Genomic DNA, 5651 nt, shown 5'->3' with positions numbered 1-5651 from the left:
GTTGTCACTAATCTTCCCAGGGATCCATCTTCTTTGGATGCATCAATACTAAAAGCCAGAGAAATAAAGTGAACCTTTGAAATCATGTAATACTGAATCATCAAATGTACACACTTACAATGTAAAAACATTAAATAGCACATAACACAGAGGTCAACTTAAACTGTAGGATAACACTACACAGATAAATCTCTTCTCATGTCTCAAACATGTCAACACTGCTTCATTTGCTCATCCATCAGTTATTTACAATATTTGACTCATGAGTTAATAAGAATTGCATGAATCTCTACACAACATGTGATGTGCTTACCACCAGCAGTGATTCTGCCATTCAAATTCATACAGAAATGTACTCTCTTTCTCTGAGTAGTGTCTGGACTGGCATTCTTCCACTGATATGAGTTCACCCCTGTACTCCAGTACAAAAGCCCCTGGTTCAATGGTCTGGGCTGCAAACACTCCTCTTCCTATAGAGGCATTTTAATAGAAATCCTGAGCCAACACTTAATTATAGACCATATAATCATACTAAAATAACAACTCCATACCTTTATTACTGTCAATAAATGTTTGTATGCATGACTTGTCACTGGAAGACTGAATGTACACCTTTGCTTCTTCAGCAGGCTGAATCCTTTCCTTCCTTTGGATCATTATGGCTCATATCATTACATAGGTAACCATAGTACCAATGAAAACAGCTGTGCCCTCTCTGAGACAGAGGTTTATATTGATATTAAACCAATTTAATTCAACCTGAATGAATCTACAATATTATTAAAGAGAAACATCAGATCCACACCATAGGTACAAGGTAGTCAAATGATGCTTCTCCATCTGTAACACTGGACTGGTACCCACTGTCAGAACACTGATGTGGCACTAAGTGAGCCAGCAGGTTAAACACTGTTTACTCACATTTGTGCTCATACAAAGTCAGGAGTTCACAGCATGTGCACCAGAAAAACATCCCTAGCAAACTAAATTACATACATCAATAAATGCCATTCATAGACTCAGAATACAGACTGCTTTGATTGAACTGTTCCTGATTAATGTGCTCTGCTGTGCATATATGGCAGAGCAGCAGTAGCTAGCGGAGGAAGCTAACGGAAGTAGCTAGCGACTTTTAGCCCACAGTAAAGGCTAGCGATTTGTAGCCGACAGTAAAATGCACTGATAGATACCAGACAGTAGACGTTATTAGGAAGAAGTAGCTGACATAGGAGCTATAAATCTATGTAATTGCACTTCAGCTGCAGGCAATGCAGTAGTATCTAGTGGAAGAAGCTAGCATGTGGAGCTAGCGAGTTTTAGCCGACAGCAGAAGCTACCAATTTGTAGTAAAAGTTACTGATAAGTACCTCACAACAGAAGTTAGTAGCGAGAAGTAGCTGATATATGAGTGCAGTTCAGCTGCAGGCAGAGTCCAGAGAAAGACGTAAAATCACAGAAAGAGTCAAATAAAGCAAACCTACCTGTCGCTGTTGACATTAACGCTGATATCACTCCGCTGGTACCAAGCGGAAGAAGAAAATAGGCCCATGGCTCGAACTGGCAATGCCAGAAGTGAAGTAGCCTATCAAATGTCCTCCTTCAGTAGGCTGCGTGTCTCATTGGTTCAAATGACACACACTTCCGGAAGTGTGTGTGTGGGGTCAGTTCTGGGCCACAACACACACACACACACACACACACTGACACACACACACACTGACACACACACACACACACACTGACACACAGCGACACACACACACACAAATAAACACTGACACACACACTAACACACACACACAGACACACACACACACACACACTAACACACACACACACACACACACACACACACACAAATAAACACTGACACACACACACACACACACTAACACACACACACACACAAACACACACACACTAACACACACACAAACACACACACACTAACACACACACACACACACACACTAACACACACACTGTTCTACAGTCTGAGTGAAAACATGCTCTAGTGTGGGTTCATTCCACAGACACATTTTTAACTTTAATAATCACTGATGTGACTTTTCTGAACTCATTTGTCCTGTTTAATGTTAATGCTGACATGCTGCTCTGTGACCTGAAGATAAGAACATGTGAAGGACAAAGCTACTTTAAACGTTTGCTTCATTATTATTTTGAAGCAGTTTGTGCCTCTGGTATCAATACATATTTCAAACATGGCTGCTTGGTGCCTGATCACTACTTTAACCTAATGAAGGGGTTAACTTGACTGATGATCTGTCATCAATGAATGGTCAAACTAATGGTTATCGGCTAAATGCCACAATTAATCGTGATTCATTTTTTTGTCAATATAGATCGAAGCAGCCATGGCCTTTAAAGGCTTTTTCAGCAAGTTGGGCTTCAAATCTAGCAGCTCTTCCTCTAAACTCAGGAAGAGCCACCTGAAGAAGAAGCTTGATGAACTGCTGGAGGTAAAGTCTTTGTCTCTGGGTTCATTTGCATGTCAGCTTCTGGGCTGTTTTTGTTTGAATTTTAATGTGCGGTGTCGGTTATTTCAGGTCAGTCTTAACCTTGAGGCGCTGCGAGAGAGGGACAATCAGCAGTTGCTGGTTCAAGAGCAGGAACTGGAAAGTCTGCGACAGCAGCTGTCAGCCAAAGGAGAGGTATGTGCACACATGACAGCTCTCTGCACTAACATAAGGTTACAAAAATCACATATATATTCAAGTGTATCCATCAGAAAATGCTCAGTACACACATCCAGTGTTTGGACGCCCTGAGGCAGCACTTGTCTTCTCAGAAACAAATGTTGACACAAACACAATTCAGATTTTAAATATTTTTGTTTCTCCTTTCAGAATGGACAAGAACCTCCTGGAGACTCTGCATCAGTGCAAGAGCAGTTGAGAGATGTAAGCCTAATAATTTGATTGATTGTTTATTTAAATAAGTGAAAAAAACCTGGACTCAGTTTGTCTTTATTGGCGTGTGTGTCTCACCACCAGGCTCTGGAGAAGAACCTGCAGCGGCTGGTGTATGACCAGCAGAGAGAGGTCTACATCCAGTCCGTCCTTGCCTACGCAGCGGAGCTGGCACAGCAGTTGGCCCAAGCAAAGCGGCAACAACCCAAGCAAGGGGCCACTTCAGAGGGTGATACTGCTCTCATATAATTTTCTACAATAATAAAGTACATGGAAAGCTTCTAGGAAAGTGTAGTTAACAAGTACTTAATTTTGTTGGCCATGTAATAGGCTATGAAATATAGTTAGAAAGATTTAGGCATGTAAGTCCTACATACTGGTTGTGCTGTAAAGCTCCTGCATAATATATGTTGGTCAATTGCTTACTAACATTTCTTTTTTTAGCTACTGCAGGTCCAGAAAAGGAACCTCAGCTCAGCTTAGGGGTGCAGAGAGACCTCGAGGGCCAAAACGCTGAGGTTACTAGAACCCAGCAGGAGCTCAGTGCACAGAGGAACCAGGTAAATGCTGCATTATTTCATGTAATTATGAAAGTGAAGTTCTGTTGCCCTTGAATCCATGAATGCATATATTGGCCTCTTCTGCAGCTTTGGTGAGAAAATGTTTACATCTTCACAGATTTAGGGACATTGCCTCTGTTAAAAGATTTTGACCCTGAATCAGAATAGAGCAGCTGCAGCTAGAGCACTGAACATGCATATTCTGTGGATTCAGTCATCTTTATAACTGACCTGTAGAAGTCTTTTTCAGAACTGAGCTGACAACAAAGAAAACATCATTCTGCAAATTGTGTTTTTTTCGCTCTGCAGACCGTGAAGGCTCAGGCTGAGCTGCAGTCTCAGAAGGAGCAGGTCACCAGGCTCCAGGTGGAGCTGTTAGTGCAACAGAGGAAGTACGAGGACAAGTGCAGCGAGTTGTCATCCTTCCTGAGGAAGCATGAAGAGAAGAGCAAAGAGCTGGAGGAAGCCAAAATGCAGCTCCAGGCAGAGAGACTTGGCAACAGGTAAAGCTGCTGGCTCTGGTTGACGTCGGATCAATAAGGTTTCACGCTGAGCTGCTAACATGTCATCAATCGGCAATTTTACCTCCTCTCATTAATACTAATGCCAAAAACTAATGTTGTACTGACCTTTGAATTAACACTCCCTCTAGGATTAATACAGTATCTAAAATAAAAAAAAAAAAAAAAAAAAAAAAACAAACAATGTGTCCAGGCATGCAGCAGAACTGGAGAGTATGGACGTCAGACTGGAGGAAGAGAGGAAGAGGTCTGCTGAACTTCTGCTGCAGGTGAGCATGAATTCACTGTTTACCTCCACTAACTAAAGTTAATAAGATTAAGAACCCGTTATTTGTCCCACAATGGGGAAATTGCATTGTTGCAACAGCGCAGATAGGGTAAATAAAAGTACCTACAAAGACACAATACAGATAGATGGATACAGTTAAAGAATGAGAGGAACATATTGCACAGGTGGGTGGAGGTAGGAGTGGTTTGTAGATTAAACCAAAGTCTGCTCAGACTGAATAAAAATACAAATACAGCACTGTAAATGTCAAACAAAATCATCCTTCACTAAATAAAATGAGGATGTCTGCATTTTAGATACAATCTAGTTCCATGTTCTAATATACAGCAGCATTGTAGGCACTATACAAAATTTGCCCTAATATCTGGCCTTCAACAGGTAAATATGCTGCAGAAGTCTCTTCTGAACCGAAATGGAGACGAGAGGAGAATCGCTGCCCTGGAACAACAGGTAACACTCTCTTAATTATAGCACACACCTACAAAAAGACCTGTCAAATAGAAGAAGAGGAGAGGGCAGCATTCTCTTAAACGTACGCCTGTTCATACTTGTGGTTCTGCCTCTTAAGATCCAGATTTCTGCCAAGGACTTTGCAAATGAAAAAAATGATCGTCAGAGCATTCAGCACCAGCTACATAAAGTGCTGAAGGAGCTTCACAAGACCCAAGATCAGATTTCTAATCTGGAGTCTGCTGTAAGTGTTATGTGATCTATAGTTTCATCAATATGAAGTCAAACCCTCATGACTCTCATGCCATTTTCTTTGCTTTCTAACAGTAGAGTAGTAGAGTATTCCACTGTCCTCTTGGAATGTGCATATTATGTTGCTCTACAAGTGCATTTGTTTTTTCCTATTTCAGATGCAGCCTAATGCTCGCTCTTCAGAGCCCAGCTCGTACAATAATTTTGAGCGCCTTACTACTGACCCTGGCCCCACATCGCCATGGAAATACGTCAACCTCCTGGAGACGACTTTCTTGGAGTGCCCATATTGTCAGGCCCAGTATCCCGCCAGCCGTCACAGGGAGCTTCTGGATCACATTGACGACTGTTATGATAAGTGAAAGCATGTCGTTTTCTCACCGGGCGCCTCAGTGCAGATCAGCACCGCCACCATCACAAACATTTCTTCTATATGTAGCTGTCAGAGTGACTTTATTGAACTTAATTGATAAATGTTAAAAATAAAATTCATATATTTATTAAAAAGCTATTTTCGTTTGTTTTCATTGCACTATAATGTGTTAAAAATAAGAGTCCAAGAGGATCTACCGGTATTTAATTTCCAAACGGACCAACGTTCATTGATAGACAGATTGTTATTACCGATGCACTGAGAATGACACGTGGA

General features: G+C 41.4%; 1 pseudogene; it reads left to right on the top strand.

Annotated features, from left to right (window-relative positions):
* The first annotated feature begins 2375 nt into the window (after nt 1–2375).
* Nucleotides 2376–5364, top strand: LOC114429912 (centrosomal protein of 55 kDa-like; annotated as a pseudogene).
* The last annotated feature ends 287 nt before the right edge of the window (nt 5365–5651 follow it).

This window comes from Parambassis ranga, unplaced genomic scaffold, assembly GCF_900634625.1.
Source record: "Parambassis ranga unplaced genomic scaffold, fParRan2.1 scaffold_21_arrow_ctg1, whole genome shotgun sequence".
In the NCBI taxonomy this organism is placed as follows: Eukaryota; Metazoa; Chordata; class Actinopteri; family Ambassidae; genus Parambassis; species Parambassis ranga.
The sequence above is the reverse complement of the archived record's forward strand: the minus strand, read 5'-3'. Positions and strand labels throughout refer to the sequence as shown.